Below are 19,158 nucleotides of genomic sequence, written 5' to 3' on the forward strand. Positions count from 1 at the left end.
GACAATTTAGTGCGTCATGTTGACATGTCGTATTACGAGTCGTTTTTTTATATAAAGAGAAACTTTATCAACAATGTCAAATGTTGAAAAAGGGGAAGGCACTTTATCGACGCCTATCACCCAGTCAATAATGCAAAATAGGAAAATTTCGCCCATGTGGGCATACCCAGATATTATTAGGATTAATTAAAACATTCCAATTTCCTTTTGGACTTAAAGCATTACATATTGAGTTTCATCACAGCTCATTCTACAAAACATTACATGATTCAATGAAGCTCCAGTGAGCAAGCACTTTAGTTGTCCCTTATGCAGAGCAAACCACAGTTATTTTACAGTTGATACAGTTCCTGTTAGTTCTGCTTAGTGAATACTCTACACAGCCTGCTGTCCACACAATAATTAAAGTGATCAAAATAAATTCATTACAAATGAAATAAAACAGACACTCCATATGAGACACTGACGGTATTAAAGATGTCTATGTAAGAGGATTTACATACTAGAACACAGAACTAACAGGAACTGTATCAACTGTAAAATAACTGTGGTTTGCTCTGCATAAGGGACAACTAAAGTGCTTGCTCACTGGAGCTTCATTGAATCATGTAATGTTTTGTAGAATGAGCTGTGATGAAACTCAATATGTAATGCTTTAAGTCCAAAAGGAAATTGGAATGTTTTAATTAATCCTAATAATATCTGGGTATGCCCACATGGGCGAAATTTTCCTATTTTGCATTATTGACTGGGTGATAGGCGTCGATAAAGTGCCTTCCCCTTTTTCAACATTTGACATTGTTGATAAAGTTTCTCTTTATATAAAAAAACGACTCGTAATACGACATGTCAACATGACGCACTAAATTGTCTGTGCTCAGCAACCTTTTGCGAATACATACACGTTTTGTAACCAAAATTATATATATATATATATATATATATATGTATCTCTCGAGCTTCAAAGCTGTTCTTCTACCCTATCTGTGGTATCAGTGTGTGGAAGCACTTGTCGGATTGATTCTGTTAGTCTGTCATTCCCCTGGCCAACATATCGGCCATCTGCAGTGATTTTATTTGCTATCAGCTGTTTACAGCTGATGTATACAGAAAGCCCCAGAGCTTTTAACAGCGGTCGCCTCGAAGATTAAAAAACATGTTAATACTACAACACAGCAGATAAAAATAAACATAAAAACGGCAAAATTAAGAAATAACGATTTTTTTGAATAACAGGTTTTTCATATTTCTCCCAAAAGCAAACAGTCCTGATAATATCTGCATTTTATTTCCTTATCTAGTGATTTTATTAATAGTTTTTCAGCAACTTCAACTACCACAGAAAGCCATAAAGTGTTAAAAGAACTGATACACACAGCAAGATAGATAGTTCAACATAGCACATAAAACAAATATCAAATTGAAACAAAATCAAATAGTAAAAATAAAACACAGTGAAATACTGCTGGAAAGAGTTGTGCTTAAAATGTATTCCTAAAGTAGTCCAGGAATATCTACATAAAATGTTCTTTTTGGGTGCGGAGGTACCAGTTTTTCTTTCCTTCAGAAAATGCAACGGATTTGTGATTTTCTTGACATCTCTCTTTTGTTTATTTTACTTCCCCTTGTAAATTCCTTACAAATCTTGGTTAATCCTTTCAGATTTGGGGTGGTGCAATATTTAGTTGTAGCCTAATATTGGAGGGAGATAATAGTTGAATGTTTTTGCACTGACAATTCTCTTTAACCATGTAATGCAAACGCATGCTTCAGATTTGATGCTCTGCACTTTGAGGTGGGTTGTTTATTGTAGAATACCGAAGGTGTACCGCTACCTTAATCTCTCAACTTCCCTGAGAGGATCTGTAGACATGACTACGGCCGCCATAGTTCCACGTCTACACGGCCTGATCTTCTGGAGAATGTGCAGACTTTTCCTTTATCCGCCTGAAGCGATTATATGTTTGACTGCTTTTTCCCTTTGTTCTTAGCTATGATCCCTCCACATCGAAGGCGGGCCATGCATGCGGGGCTTGCGCTGCTAAAGAGCGCCATGGTGCGCTTCCGGTTCTCTGAGCGACATTACTGCTGGTTGAGTGGTGCTCCTTCACTCGCGCCTTCAGCTCCCATCACTGGTGTATTATTGATGGGAGACTAGCAGCGATGGGTGAAGCACACCAGGACACCGCCCCGGGGCTCTGCCACTTCAGCGTTCCATCCGCTGATTGATAGGCGGAGAAATTAAGCCGTGGATTCCCATTTTGACTGATTTCATCAGAGATGTTACAAAAGGGTCCGTTAGTTCATCCCTGGTTGAAAGGCATTTTTCTTCTCTAGATTAGGTATCAAAAGTGTGACGTGACAGTAACATTACTCATTCTGAAACAACGTCTCGCAAATAGGCTTCGTTATCGGCTTTGACATGTTTTTAGTCAAGTCAAAGACTGCATGATTGCAGAAGACTCCCTGAGTAGCGCAGGCCCTTGCGCTGAATCCTCTGCGATTGATTTACTCTGATTTCACTGCTCGCAGATTGTTTAGCCAAACGTACCAGAGCCGCTGAGAAAAAAAACACAAGTGCAGGGCATGAACACAAATGTGGGTAGGAGGATGTGATACGTCTGGTTGTGTCTGCGTATCGCAGTCTTTTCAAAATGTCTGTCGCTGGACCGCTTATCCAAGACTATGATGTCTTCTGCTGTTTTTTTGCTTGAAGGGGTTAAAGCGACAAGGTTGGTTGAAGTCTGGGTTTTTGATGTTGCTTGTTTTTTGGTACTGAATAGGTTTTTGGTTGCAGCTAGAGGGAGAAGTGCTGAAATGTCTCATCAATGTGTCGTGTGTAAATATAGAATAACGACCCGCACTGAGATGTTCCAATGAAGTAGGATCAGGTATGGTGTAAATAGAATTGCATTTTTTGTGCTAATAGATATGATACACATTATTACACGTTGATCATTAGGAACTCCAGAATATCAGGAGGTTTTCAGGCTTCCTTGGAAGATGGACATAAACCTTTCTCCTCAACACTGAAACAGCGCTCCAGACGAGGATGTATCGTCTAGGGAGGGCTCTGTACAATCTCTTTAAAGCTGGAGGTTCCAGGTACAATTTTTGACACTGTTAACTCCACATTTGATCTACCGGATGAGGATGAAATGAGGACCGATCATCATAATGAAATGGTACATGTTTTAGTACCACACACCAGGGACATACGACGCTGTCACTCCCTGCTGGAAATAGCGCGCTTCACACCGGCTTTGACCTAATTCTGTCGGGGCTATAAAGTCTACCTATGGTAATTATTGAACTAAAAATGAAGAATGTAAATTGGTAATATCCCTGGATAATGTGCTGTTTCTAGGCAGTGATGACATAGCAGGTCAACTGTGATGATGTTATTGTTCAGGTCAAAGGTCACTCCCCGGCAGAATAAAGGCATTCTGGTGCATTCAAGGCCATTTTACCAAGGTATAGTGGGGATTTGGAAAGATTAATAACATTGTTACAGAAATCTAAATTAGGGAAACACGAGACTGAGGAATGGTTTAAGACTAAAGGTGGAGAGGTTGAACGTTAGGATGTTAAGAAGCGGGAAGGTTGTTGTGTTTACATTATTTAGCCTGTCTGGAGTAATACACAGAGTAGTTTATCCCCAACATGCACGCAACCTACACAGTAGGGAGGCTAGTAACGACTTCAGTTACCTCTAACCAGGAAGAGAAATTAAACTTGGGTTAAGTAGGATCATGGTGTGACACCTTGGCAGTCATTTTCGAAATTAAATGTCCTTGTGGGGATCAGAGGTTGCCTGCTTTGATGGAATCCCTTCAAGAGTGTATTCCATCCCTGGGCACAGAAAAGCCAAGTTGCTTAAAACCAAAAGCCTCAACATGGGTCAGCTTAACATCCATTCTGATCGCATGTTGAATAGCCTCACCGGCGACACATCATCCAGGGAAGAACTCTTATGAGTCTTTCTAAGAAACATTTTTAGGCTTGGCCTAGAGATACTTGTATCTGCTTTGAAAGCCTTGTGTTCAAAACACTTCCTAAGTAAAAGTCTATACATTAATGCCGAGATTGGGTTAGCTCTATTTACTCCATTGGTCGGTTCAGTTTTCAGTCCTATTTTACTTCCACCCTGCACAACATACAAACATTGTCGGTCTTGTACTGTAAACGAGTGCATTTTGACCTGTCCGACCAGTCTGAAAAGAATTGCACTTGAATGCTAGAAATGATGTGTCAATGCTTTTCTTTAACAATGCTTTTTTCTTCAATTTTTTTTATTTTTTTACTATTTTAGTCATCTTTCTTTGTTTTCCCTTTGTCTTCTGGTTACAAATATTTAAAGCCAATCATACCTTTGCTTTTGACTAATATTGATCACACACTTTCTTGTTATGAGCATTACTTCTAAAAAATCTTTTGATTCCGTTTCTAAGTACACCTGACTGTAGGAAGCACTTGTAATATCCTTTAAAAATGTGGGAAGGTCCATTTAAAAAACAAAAGTGTTACTGCAAGCCCGTGACTGCCTCATTTATGTGGGTTTTTTTTTTCTACTTTTTAATTTTCTGGCACATGATTGCAATTAAAAAAAAAAACGCCAGTTGGACAATGCAAGACCTATTGACTTTGCCAGCGCTTATTTTAAAATGTTTTGTGTTTAACGCTGTTCTACCCTGGAGGGTATGTGGGCATTCTAGTTCGTGCCACTCTATCGGACTGATCACCAGAAGACGTTCTCCTTGCGTTGGGGTTGTGTGGACTGTGTGACCATTGGCCTTGGTGTGCATTACTGTGTGTATTTCTGTGGCAAGGCTGTGTGAAATGCCAACTTTCTCTTATTCATTCAGCTGCGCCTCTTGCCATCATTCTGCCCCATTACCTTGACCTTGGTTGGTTTCATTTCTTGTTCAAGGTCACCATGATTTCTACTACTGCGCATTCTTCAGTGTCCGTGGATTGCCTCTAGCCAACTCTTCAACCATCCCTTGCCCTGTGTGGAACAGCTTAACAGGTTGTTTAATTTCTGCTCTTAGAAACCTTTTGGGAAAACGTATTTCAATAATTTCTCAGAAACACAGGGACAAACGGGCAACTGAGTATTTGTTTTTGGCATTGAAAAAGCATAATTAACCCTCTTTCGAAAAGAGTTTTCATTCCAACTACCTTGATAAAATGTCAAAATATTTCTTACTATTTCTTCGGATAATATCCATGAGTGTAAGTGGCTGGAAGTCACACCTCCAGTTTAGGCCAACTGCAACATGGCCAGTTCCAAAAAGTCCTAAAGATTTCTGTGCCTCAACCCCAGCTGTTTTCCTCACATCAAACTCTGCGCCTTCCAGGCACAGGTGAGAAGTGACACAGGAGCAGTCAGGAGGTATGTCCAGTTCTGACTAGTCTACTGGTTTTCTTCCTGGTAGTTACAGCCCCTTCTGCTTCCAGGGATATCTGTCCTGCTCAGAGAAGCAGAAAGTTACACAGGAGTAAAGAAGCTTCATTGGAAGGACATTGACCTCTTTATCCATGGTGGCCATCAAGAGGCTGGTTTCACTATCTCTGCGACAGCTGTATTGTCCCACAGTGATTTAAGACACATCAGGAGATAGCCCTCTCTTCATTCCCCTGCCAGACAGATGGAAGTCCTTAAGTGCTGCCAATATGCAAGACGTCTCTTCTTCTTCCCTTTCGGTTAGTGTTCTGCATGGAGTAAGTTAGGCGGGGAGTTTTAAAGATTAAAACCAGTCTGTGGTTGTTGATAACCTGTGAGTGATTAGCACTAACTCTACCAAGCGTTTTACTCGCATATTATGCAGCTGTATGACTCAGTTTACGCACATGCTTTCGAGTAAAATCTATTTCATATACCCTTTCACCAGAGCAACTTAAATTGAACGATCACTTATTTCAATGTGTTGGGTCTCCAAACCTTAAAACTCAATTCTGGGTCAGTTTAGTTATTCCGACTATTCACTAGGCCTAGGCAGTAAATTCTGTCCCGCTCGTTGAATTTGTGAAATTTCGGTAATTTTGCGTTCTGTGGAGAACGCGGAATTGTCAACAATTCCACGATCCGCTGCTTCGTGGAATTTTTTGCTTGTTCGCGCTTTCAAAATGCGTGTTTGCGAGATCTTCCCCCCAAGCACGCAAACAGCGTTCACGAACAGGAAAAACCATCACGAATGGGCGGAACAAGCAATTCCGCGCGTTTGCGGAAGTTTTGCGTGCTCGCGGTGATTTTTTCATCGTTTTGTGGAGCTTTGTGTAGGGTGATTGTGCAAATTCCGCCCACCCCTACTATGCACCAGAGAAAATGCTCACCTCCTTCCAAGGTCTGGGGCTGGTTGCCCAACAAAAGAAGAGTGTCACAGAAGCCACTCACAGGAAGGCCTGCAGTGGAAGCTGCGAGCCTTAATTTCAAATATAAATGTAAATGTGTGGGACTTGTAAAGCGCACTGTTTCCCGTGAGCGTCCTGGCGCTGAAGACCGCTGGGGAACCCGTCCTGGCTTCCCCTGTGAGATCGTCCCTTCTGGGTATCTCCAAGGTGAAACCAGGCATCCCCGGCGTCTGTGGGGGGCCATTGTAGAGATGAGGCAAGCTTAATGCCCAGAGTTGCCGAGTGTGATCCCTGGTTAGAGTAGGCACCGAGGCGAGAGAATTATCGAGTCCGTTGACCCTGGTTCACGACCCTGCCGCGTCGGGGATTGAACCCTGGTCCCGGGCCGTTCTCTGCTTACGGGTCTGCCGCCTCTAACCAGTGAGACACACCACTCCACTTCACTAATTTCAACCCCTCCCTAACCCTCTGTGTGGTGTTTCTTTGACATAGAAGCTGAATGTGCATGACTAGATCAGCCGGGGATGTGAAATTTCTTTTGTTAAACATTGCAGCTGAGCTTAGGCAGAGTTCACAGAATTGTGTTGCAGGAAAAGTCAAATTATGCAGCACAATGCAGTACATTCTCTGGTGGTATTATTTGATCGCATTGCCATTTTAACACACATTAATACCGTTTGACCAGAATGTTTCACCTCAATAGTAGTATATTCACTCCTGAGTGCAATATGAAGCCACTGAATTTTGAGCAATAAACCTTCACATATGGTCTGAAACTGCAAAGCATAACGCCGCCTTCAACTGGAAACTTTGATCCGTTTGACCAAGAAACCTTTTTTGTTGAGTTCTGCAAGATATGCGGGAGATGGTAAATCCTGTGGCGAGTGGAGCGGGTCCATACTTATGTGGGGAATCGTGTTGCTTTAGAGTCACACTACACTGGGCCTGCTTATACGCTGTGAATGTGGTTTTCCTACGAACCATCTGTGAAAGGTTACCAAATAAGAGCTGTAATCCAGGTTTTATACTGGAAATCATTTCGACAGCTTTGATGCAGAAATCACGCACTTATAAACCCACATTACATGTTAGGTTCCAGTGGGGAAGGTGTTTTTTTGACTTCTATGCCCCACATCTGTATTATGTACAACTGTGCAGTTTTTTTGTGAACATGCAACCAATTTCCCAAAGTCTTCGATATGGCAATTTTAGACGGATGTCTTTTTAATCACAGCAAGTGTAACTGCGGCCTGATCAGCAGGTAAGAGATCATGTCACAGCATAGGTCACTGTGCGGGGCCTACGTTTCTTCAAGAAATGGCAAGTTTTCCTGTTTCCAGACGTTGGTCAATGGTGAATTATAATTGAACAGCAGGATTTCTGAAAGATGAGGACAATTACTGATGTGGTGTTTCCCTCCAGACTGAGGGTCGCATAGGGAGGAAAGCCTGAGAGAGAAACCAGTGAGAAGTGTGGCTCTTGTGTAATATATACAGGCGAGACAGGAGGGAGACCCTGGATCCGAACATGTTGCGGGTACACATTGGCACTCTCGCAGTAGACGAAGACGAGGACAGTCAATACGAGGCCAGTATGCTTGGGGCAGTTTCTAGGCAGAGGCTTTGCTGACAAGAACCCAGAGTGAAAAGTTCCTTCGAAGGGAAGCTTTGCAGTAGCATTTTAGGCGTCTGACAAATGTAGGTGTGCCTTGAAGTCTTGGAAATTGATTTTGAGATTCCCTATTTGCAGTTTGATTGACTGTTTCTTCACCGAATCACTGTGTACTGTTGGCGTATGCAAGGTGACGTTCAAGGGAACTAAGCATGAGCGAATTTTGCGAATCTGGCGTTCGCGAATTTTGCGAATTTGCGAACTTGCAATCCGCAAAATCCGCGAATTCTCGCGAATTTGCAGATTTTTTTTTTGTGTTCGCAAGGATTTCTGCCAGATCGCGAGGGTTTTGTACCAGTTCGCAATTGCGAACTTACATGTCGGCTCGCAACGGTCGCGATTATGTTGTTTCTACGTCTGGTTCATCACCACAGGTTCCAAGCACCCTCTGTTTCACCCCTGCCACCCTCTGTTTCACCCATGCCACCCTCTGGTACATCAATGCCACCCTCTGGTTCATCATCACTGTAGATTATGGGGGGGAAAAGCAAGCACACCAGCCCTGCTTCAACTGACATGAATTAATTTGGGGTTGATTTATTAATGTGTCACTGTTTTAAAATTCCAGTCTAGCACCTGCTTCCTTATCTGTAATTTGCTTTCTGTTGCAGTGCAATTTTTTTTTCCAGGACCTTTTATGGCCTACTTGTAGCTATTCTATGAGCCTGCTGTGAGGGTCAGAGCAGGGTCATACAATTGTTGCAACTAGCAACTGAACTCTGGAGGGGCCCCAGTCAGGAAGCACGACAGGGAATGGGTACTAATGATGAGTTTGAACTTTTGAACCTGCTGAATGCTTTCACTTTTGCAAAACTCGTTTTTCTGCAGAACAGCATTACAGCAACTGTAATGCCCCAAACAAGCTTACTTGTGAAAGTTGATTTCTAATCCAAAAGTGATCCAAAGAAAGTCAAAAGGCCTCAAATCCAAAAAAGTGCAGGCAAATGTCAACCTGAGGAGTTATTCTGATAAAAATCATCATTTTCAGAAGGTCTATGCTGCTTGCTAGTGGATTTCTTGTGCAGAATTGCAATTTTTGTAATTTCGCGAGTGCGAGATTGTTGCTGCCTACATGTTCGCAATTGCGAACTTACACCGCACGCCGCAAAATTGTATCACCAAGAAAAAAAAATCCGCTGCGTGCGAATTTGCGGATTTTCGGTAAATTCGCGAGCGTTCGCGGATTGCGAATTTACCGAAAATCTGCAAAATTTGCGAGCGGAACATATTTTCCGCCCATGCTTAAAGGGAACCCATTGGAGGGCCTGGAAACCTTAATATGTATGATGTGACCTCTACCCACTGTTAAACTGCAAGACCGCTGGACCGTACAGGTGTCCATGGTGGTAGTGACCGTTGTCTATCGAGTTGACTTGACATTTTTACTGGTTTTGGATATCTAAAGAAAATACGAGTGCGGCATAAATTATGAAAACATTGTTACTAAGTAAACAATTTCACTATTGGATGTACACTGTAATGGTCTAGTGAACGACTGACTAGAACCGATAATATTATAATTTTTTTAAGCTGCAGTCGGTGGTAGCCTGTTCAGCTTCAGTTCATGGTATAATTTCTAATCCATCCTTACTTTTGCATTGCTTGTCAGTAGGAATGGCTTTCAAATTTAAGCTTTTATAGGCTAAACTTGAATCTATGAGTGTTGGGTAGAGTATGGCTTACAACGATATCTAAATGCAATGGCCATCTACCACTGGCCTGTGAAAGTGATGTGAAACGTGGGACACAGCCATACCTCCTCTTTCATTACTGCGAGCCAAAATCCAACGGCGTGTCAGGCTAACGGTGTGCCAGAATCCAACAGCGTGACATGATCTATCGGCGTGCCGGAATCCAAAGATGTGCAAGAATCCAACAGCACCAAGAGGGCCGCAACTCCTTATTGCCAAAGGTCACTGTTTTCTGAAAATGATTCAAAATCCAGTTGGTAGTCTGTGCATTGTGGTCATATTTCCAAATTGTAGACTACAGTATGATTATCATGCTGTATCAGATGAAGACAGGCAATCAAAAAACTCAGGGATGTCAACTTTAGCAAATGCCATTGGTCTAACGTGTGTGTCCATGTGGACTTACCTAGGTACCTCTAGCATTTGTTCAGAGAGTTCGAAAAATGTGTATGCTGCCTTTCAGAAAACTGTTTACATGATTACACTTTTTGTGGACATGAGGGGACTGAATGTGCTTTGACACAACTTATTCCCACCTTAATTTTTTTTTTTTTTAAATTGAACACAGGCAGAAAAGGGGGTGCTTCCTTGCTGAATTTCCTTATTATACGGCTACCTTCAGAAAACGATCCGGGACCCTTGAGTGAAGGGTACCGTCTCTGCCACCGCTTGCAGATTGTAAACACATCTATTGTGTAGAAGTACAAAGATGGCAGCCCCATCTACTGAGCAGCAGATCTTTAATCCAAAACTATGGAAAGTTAACCACAAGGAGCTAGCATTGGTGGGTTCTGCTGTGACGTGACTACTGGAAAGCTTATTCCCCCCGCCATCATTTGATCAGATTCGACATATAACCTAACTTGATGCACCATTTCAGCCCCCCGCCACCCTCAGAGCAATCCTTCAAATCTTTGTCATTGTTCACCTGTGCCCAGGTAATTCACACTGTGATCTTTTAGAGTCATGTATTTTTCTGTTCATGATATGTTATGGCAGGTATTTATTTATTTGAAAGGTTTTATATAGTGCTGGCTAGACCCTTGGGTATCAGAGCGCTTTACAGGAGCAGAAGCAGAAACAGTACAATAAATATAAACAGTTGTTCAGGGTAGAGCATAAACATTCAAAACAAAAACAACAACTTGATTTAGATATAAAAAGGACGGGCACAAGCAATGTACATGAGATGAGGGCATAGGGGTAAAACAAAAAACAGTTATCACACCACTAATGGTTTAGGAATAAAAAGGGACGGATATGGTAATTAACAAAGGAGGAAGCAGGGGCAGTTTTATAAAGGTAATAAAAGCACACCGGAAGGGCTCAGCAATAGAGTGAGGTGGGGAGACAACCATCCGGAGGATTAACATGATATGAACGGCAACATAAAATAAATTATTGAGTTTGTAATAGTTGGGCGAGTGAAGGAAAAAAGAATAAGGGTAATAGAGGGAGGGGAAAGGATGGGGAAATGGGGAGGGGGTTGAGTGGGGGACAGGTAGCAGAAAAGATGGCGGCTGAGTAAAGTGGGGGGGCAAGGAGAGAGTAGGGATAAAGCACGATGGATCATTTATATAGGGGGAGCTAGAGAGTAGGGTCAGAGGAGAGCTTATGGCCCAAGGTATTTGTTGTGGAAGTGGAGTTTAAGGTCTTTTTCAAAGTTGAAGTAGGAGGGGTTGCAGCGCAGGTCCTTAGAGAGTGAGTTCCAGATGTTCAGGGAGTTTCCGGAGAAGGAGCGAGATTGGGTAGTTTTCTTAGTAAACAAAGGGGGATGAGGAGGAGAGTGCTAGTGCTTCTCTTCGGTGTGGAGCACCCTGCTTTGTTGAGATTATTAATAAGGTAAAGCAGGGTTTGTTGGTGAAGGGCTTTGTGTGTGATACACGCAGTCTTGTAGAGGCATCTGCCTTCAATGGGTAGCCAGTTGATGGCTTTGAGGGTCGGTGAGATGTGATCAAATCGTTAGCAGTCAGTGATGAGTCTGGCCGCCAAGTGGGGCACTGATCTAAGGGGAGCTAGGTGTACTTTTGGGGTACCGGTGAGGATAGCGTTGCCAAAATCAATTTTGGAGAGAACAAGAGATTGGACAACACATTTGAAGACATCAAAAGGAATGAAGGGTTTAATTTTCTTGAGGTGTCAAAGAGTGAAAAGAGCTCCTTTAGCAGAACTTTTTATATGGTCATTAAGGGTAAGGTTTTTGGCTAGGGTGAAACTAAGTGATTTGGCCAAACTGGATAAGTTGAGCGAACAATTAAGGGAATTGAGGTCAGAAATCCAGTTTTGGATAGGGAGTCGATTATTTTTGGGGGGAGAAGAGAATGATTTCTGTTTTTTTCGGGTTCAGCTTTAGATGGGTAGAAAAGAACCAGTCTTGGATCTTACTAAGTGTGGTTGAGATGAAGTATGTCCGAGTGGGATCTAATCTTGTAGTGGAGATGTGTATCGTCGGCATAGAGGTGATAGTTGATTCCAGCTTGTTTCAAAATGAGGGTAAGGGGTTCCATTAAGAGGTTAAATAGAGAGGGGGAGAGAATAGAGTCCTAGGAGACTCCCAGGGAGCCAGTTGTAGGATTGGAGAGGCAGTCTTTGATTCTATTTGTTGTCTTCTGTGTTGAAGGTAGGAGGAGGACCATTTGAGGACCAGACGATTAAGGCCGAAGCGAGCTTTAAGTGCGTTCAATAAGGCAGAATGGTTAACAGTATCAGAGGCTGCAGAGGGGTCAAGGAGAATAAGAAGGCAGGACTCATCATTATCGATGGAACTTTGAATGTCATCCACGCTATTTAGCATAGCGGTTTCAGTACTACAACCTTTTCAGAAGCCGGATTGATGGGATTCAAGTAAACTGAAATTACCTATGTGTTTGTCCAATTGGAGCAATGCACATTTTTCGAGGGCTTTAGAAAGAAGACAGAGGTTGGGGATAGGGTGGAGGTTTTTGAAATCGGGGTCGGCAGTGGGGGTTTTCAGAATAGGGGTGATTTGACCAAGTTAAAGGGAGTCCGGGACGCAACCAGTGGTGAGGGATGAGTTGATGATATTAGTCCAAGAAGGGGCAATGATGTGAGTAAGTTGGTGAACAAGGTTAGAAGGGAGGGGATCTTTGGTATGCGAGGTTGGCTTAAGTTTAGAAAAGATATTGAACACTTCGAGCTCAGTCATAGGACGGAAATTATGCCAGGAGGCATTGTTTTTCAGAAGTAAATTGGGAGGGTGGTCATCTGGGGAATTTGTGGTGGGTGGGTAAGTGGGAAGCTTACAAGGTTGGGGGGAGCTAGTAAGGGGGCGTGTCACTGGAAGTATTGGGGGCATGGACCCCTGCATTCCGTGTTGCTTTCTCCCTCATGTATTCCGTCCTGCACATTCCGGCCCCTGCACTCCGTGTTGCTTTCTCCCTCATGTATTCCGCCCGCACATCCCTGCCCCTGCACTCTGTGTTGCTTTCTCTCTCATGTATTCCGCCCCGCACATCTCCGCCCTCACTCTGCATTAATCTTTACCGCACGTGCTTCTCCTCCTGAAAACACCACTGCTCTTTGCAGCTCCTTCCCTCTTGTGCCTTTCCCTGTGCAACCTCCACTGCCCCATGCTCCATAATGCTTTCCCCTTCGTGTGCTTCTCCCACCCTGATGCTCTCCTCTTCGTGAGATTCCACCTACAAACTCCTCCCTCCCCGTGATCCATGTTGCTCTGTCCCTCATCCGCTTCTCCCACTTATAACACACTTGTACTCCGTGCTGCAAGTCGCTCTGTCTCTTGTGTGCTTCCCTTTCACGCCATACTGTGCTGCTCTTTCTTCATGTGTCTTCCCCCATGCAACATTCACACCACCCCAAAGAGCATTGGCAAAGTCATAGGTCCCCAAGGCGAGACCTGTTGGTGTTGTCAATGCTTGTTAATTGAATGCATGTGTTATCACTGACTACCGGCCAACTCTTGAACAACAACAGGACATTGTAGGATGAGGATGCTTTTTAGTTTCAACAAGTGTAGCAGGACAGGGTTTCTGTCTAAAGAGCAGAGGCTGGCGGTGGTAAATGTGTTGTACGCGTCACAGCAGCCGACAGGGAGTACAGAACCGTGTTATACAGGGTGTCAGGGCACAGCACTGCTGATCAAAAGGAACCCACAGCAGTCAGCTGTAATTACCAAACATATTTAATTAAATGGAATGCATGATCAGAAAATTCTGCTCACCCGGCAACCCTTATTGGTGTGCGGCTTATAAATCCAGGAGGCCTGATGTGAATTGAAGTAGGGATCCCTTGACAATACTAATGAAATATACTTTTTACTGGCGCTGTTTCAAAGCAGCATTAGTCCAAAATGCATTTCAACTTATTAAATATCAGTATTGTACTCATTGCTTAGTCCTGCAACTTATGAATTGCTGTATTCGATTTATTATTTTATGTCTTGTATGTCTGCGATAGCTTCTTAGGTTTTGCACAAACTGCAGAGATTTTTGGGTAACTTGGTGGTCACAGGCTTTGATCACAAAAGTGCCTACACAGCCTTTCATCTTTATTTAAAAGTTTGATAAAATACATGTTATTTAGTCAATTAGAATTGGCAATTCCGTTTGTGTAAGGTACAAAAAGGATGCTCGATTTTTGTTTATTTTATTTATAAAGTTTTATATAGTGTGAACATGACCCATGAGGGTATCGGAGCGCTTTACAAGGGTAGGAAACAAGAGATAAGTACGAGACAAAAGCAGCAATCTCATATATGAGAGAGGTGCAAACAGCGACGATTAACCAGATGATAAACTAGACTTCTAAGGGAAGTTAGCAATATACTAGTCATGATCAACAAATGAAAATAATCACGGATAAGATTGAGACAAAAGGAGTGATCTAAGTATTATCTCATCCTTGTGTCTTTTTTTCCAACTGTTTATTTTAAGATAGATGTCTGCCAATTTATCGTACATGTTTCATCCGGCTCTTGTAATCTCTTCTCCTCTACTCTTTAATTCTCATACAAAATGCAGAGTTCATGCATTGAGACAGCACCACAGCGTGCGTAGTACCATATTAGCAGCCGGTACACGATTTCCAAAGACCTAGACGCTGTGTGGGCCAGATTCTTCTGGAGCAATGAATTTCATATGTTGACAGCCTATATTTATGTAATATGCAAGGTAATGGATCCACAGGAACACTACTTCCACAAAAGCAATACATCACAATAAATGCATTAAAAACATTTTAAAACATTGTCAACCAGAATCAAGTTGCTATGGATCAAAAAGCCCCCCTGAGAGAACCCGAATCTTATTTAACATCTAAAGTACATATTCAATTAGCTAAAAGTTGTTCGCAAAATAGCATGCTCAAGTCTCAAGATAGCATGACCAAGTCTATCCATTGTTCGCAAGATAGCATGTCCAAGTCTATCTATTGTTCGCAAGATAGCATGCCCAAGTCTATCCATTGTTTTTAAGATAGCATGCCCAAGTCTATCCATTGTTTTCAAGATAGCATGCCCAAGTCTATCCATTGTTCGCAAGATAGCATGCCAAGTCTATCCATTGTTCGCAAGATAGCATGTCCAAGTCTATCCATTGTTCTCAAGATAACATGCCCAAGTCTATCCATTGTTCACAAGATAGCATGCCCAAGTCTATCCATTGTTCACAAGACAGCATGCCCATGTCTCTCCATTGTTTTGAAGATAGCATGCCAAATCTATCCATTGTTCGCAAGATAGCATGTCAAGTCTATCCATTGTTCTCAAGATAACATGCCCAAGTCTATCCATTGTTTACAAGATAGCATGCTCAAGTCTATTGATTGTTCACAAGATAACATGCCCAAGTCTATCCATTGTTCACAAGACAGCATGCCCAAATCTATCTATTGTTCACAAGACAGCATGCCCAAGTCTATCCATTGTTTTGAAGATGGCATGCCAAGTCTATCCATTGTTCGCAAGATAGCATGTCCAAGTCTATCCATTGTTCTCAAGATAGCATGCCCAAGTCTATTGATTGTTCACAAGATAGCATGCCCAAGTCTATCCATTGTTCTTAAGATAGCAGGCACAAATCTATCCATAAGTCGCAAGATAGCATGCCAAGTCTATACATTGTTTACAAGATAACATGCCCAAGTCTATCCATTGTTCGTAAGACAGCATGCCGAAGTCTAGCCATGATTTTGAAGATAGCATGCCCAAGTCTATCCATTTTTTTCAAGATGGCATGCCCAAGTCTATCCATTGTTCGCAAGATAGCATGTCCAAGTCTATCCATTGTTCGCAGGACAGCATGCCCACGTCCATGCCCAAGCCTATCCATTGTTCTTAAGATAGCATGCCCATACATCAAACAATTGTTAATTACAAAAGTGCAATTTGCTTCGGAAAAACGTTTCTAAAATAGTGCAAATAACCTATTTAAAGCTTTAAAAATGACATAAAAACACTTCAGACTGTAAAAGATATTTGCAGGTCATGGGTTCAACATCCAAACGCCTCCTCACGTGTGTCGCAGAATGATTTTCGCATTTTGGGGTAATTGATTCTTGCTGTCTCCAAATGTGGGCAAAAGAATAGCGCCTGAACCGTTTCCTGTGTTGTAGTATTATGCTGAATAGTAGCAACCGAGTTTAAAAGAAAAGGTAGACTACACGTCTTGTTTCTCAGAGTTGTTCAAAAATAAAAAAATAGTATTTGACAAATACTACAAAAAATAAGAAAATCAGATTATGTGGATTTCATTTCCTGTGCTCAAACATAGCAGTGCCATAATGGTAAGATACCTCAACTCCTTCATTGAGACATTGAAACGTGATGCATCCCGTGCTTAATTTGACCTGGTGGTTTTCGGCACCGGCATTTAATTGTCAACAGCGGTGCTTACGACCACCTGCCACATGGTGGCGCTGTTTGTCTAATTTACAGATGAACACAACAACAGTTGTATATTAATTTAGTATAATTGACAATAGTGAAGGAGAATAACGAAACACCTCTTTGTGTTATAAATGGGGAAGACGTTGAATTTTTGAATGTAGTGTGGGAAACGCTTAAAAAACTTTTAAATCCCTTTGAGGACAGATTAACACAGATAGGTTCCCAAATCTCCAATATGGAAAAGAACCTTTTACAGTCAGGGAAAAAGCACTCCGGTAAGGAAGATAAGGACCTAATGATCGGTGTCGAGAAACTTATAAAAAGTCTATTGAATCCCCTGATAGAGAAAACCCAAATAATAAATCTAAAATTAGACCAACTGGAGTTCTTAACATCTAAGAATACCGCCTTGTTGGAAAGCCTGGTAGGAAACAAAAAACAACCAGCTACTGCTGCTGGTAAGACAAATAGTGATAATACCAGTGTAGGAAAAAAGGGCCCTAAGCCTAATCAGATACTTCAACCCCTACCTAGCGGTATTACTCCCTGTACCACCCCCTGTTCGGTTCTAACTCCTTTAATAACAATTAAGCAGGGGAACACAGTGGGACAAAAGTCAAGTAACTCGCTGGTGGTAACTACGCCAGTTGTTACATCTGGGCCTGCTCAGATTGATAACAAAGTGAAAGAAACTCCATCGAGTAAAACTCAGGTCCCTAGCAAAACCCCACTACAAGGTAGACAAATCTACGTAAATATACCACCGGAGTCTGCTCCATACATGGCTATCCTAACAGGCGTACCACTAATCCCAGAGAATAAATACGAGAAAAACGAGGACCTCCTGAATAAAACAAAATATTGGCTAAATACAAACAGGCCATTAACTGAGGATACTATTACAAAAATCCTAAGTGTACGGAGGGTTCCCTGGGTTGGACCAAGTAAAAAAGACCTGGAGGGTGACTGCATATTGATAAACTTTAGAGATAACTGGGTCAAGGATATTATTTGCAGCAAGGCTAGGTTTGGGCGGATGGGGGACATCCAGTGCATTGGTCTTGAATATTTCTATCCCAATCTCCATCAGTCCTTCCCTGACCAAAATTCCGCCCGCCAAGGATATGGCATAAATAGTAGACACCAAACGGGGTGGGCCCATAATCCAAATATGAATTATGGCCCGCATCGTCCTTATACTCCTTGGCATGAGACAGCTAATCTCATGGGGCCACAAAGTATGGGAAATTTCATACAAGTCCCTTATAACCCGCGAAGATCAAGGTTCATGGGCGCAGAATATCCTGGCTGGTTTCCAAATAACAATAATCACTATAATAATAACATTCTATTGAGGAATCGCTTTGACCCTTTGATGAACCTAGATGAGGTAGATTGACTGCCACCCAGGGTTAAGGTCAGAGAAACATCAATAACTGAGGGTATAAAAGAAGACCAAGGGATATGTATTTATGATGGTAACATAGTGCGGGATACTCTTGAAGGCGAAAATGCGATTACTGGACACTCTCAGAAGGGGACTGTTGCTGTGCCAAGGGCCAACATAGACAATGGAGTCGGACAGAATATGTTATCATTGCTTAACCCAGATACCACTGCTGTAGGAGATGATCCGGGAAATAGTGATGAAACGCAAGGGCTTTCACCCTCCTCTTCATTGATTTCCTTATTGTCCTGGAACATTTTCGGAATAACAAATAAGCTAGAGGATGAGATTTGGTTAGATTATGTGAAAACTCATGAAATCTTGTGTTTACAAGAGACATGGTCTAGGACCACCTGTGACATCGAGGGCTATCAATCACTTGCTGTCCCGGCTGTCCCATCTACATCGGGAAGGGCCAAAGGTGGAATACTGACTGCATTGTCTTTAAAACTACAGGATCCCAAAATCTCGTCACTGGTAAAAACAAACTGGTATCAAGTGTTGTTGTTGGAATACCTTTTTCCTGAATCTGTGTTATTAATTAATTGGTATTATAATATCTTTAATGGGCATGATACCTCAATAATTCAGGATCTGGAGTATGCTTTGGTCAAAGTTCGTGGTAGGCACCCTTCTTCTCCGCTTATCTGGGTGGGTGATTTTAATTGTACACTTTGTATTCATGCAGGATCGAATGTATGTGGCCTAGAGGATTTGAATGCGCAGCCGCTAAACCATTTTAGGCACACACCGCAGGGGGATGCCCTGAATAATATCATTCTAACTAATGATCTGTGTATAGTAGACCCTTGGTCCCCCCCAGATACCCTGCATTTACCGACCTTTCAGGGCTTGAGGGGTGAAATGAGTACAATTGATTTTGTTTTGGTTACAAGCACCTTCCTAAAGTATGTAGATAAGTTGGAGGTGGTAGCAAATCCCGCCAGTGATCATAATCCTCTAATTTTATCAATCTGGGTTCCGACACATGAACCGCTAAGGTCCTGTGAACAACCCATCCAGTACAACAAAAATCAGGGTGTCACTCTGAAATGGAGGAAGATAAATGTGTCCCAGTTGCAAGATGATATTACTGCAAACTGTAAAACCGAAATAGATACATGTCTAGC

The 19,158-nt window shown here is 42.2% G+C and overlaps 1 protein-coding gene across 1 annotated transcript in view; it reads left to right on the forward strand.

Moving 5' to 3' along the window:
* LOC147659151 (DENN domain-containing protein 1A-like) overlaps positions 1-19,158 on the forward strand; it is a gene marked incomplete at its 5' end in the record, with an annotated part of 303,738 nt that overhangs the window by 74,385 nt on the left and 210,195 nt on the right. The gene's annotated exons all lie outside the window — the stretch shown is intronic.

The sequence above is a fragment of the Lissotriton vulgaris genome, unplaced genomic scaffold, assembly GCF_964263255.1.
Source record: "Lissotriton vulgaris unplaced genomic scaffold, aLisVul1.2 SCAFFOLD_2364, whole genome shotgun sequence".
NCBI lineage: Eukaryota > Metazoa > Chordata > Amphibia > Caudata > Salamandridae > Lissotriton > Lissotriton vulgaris.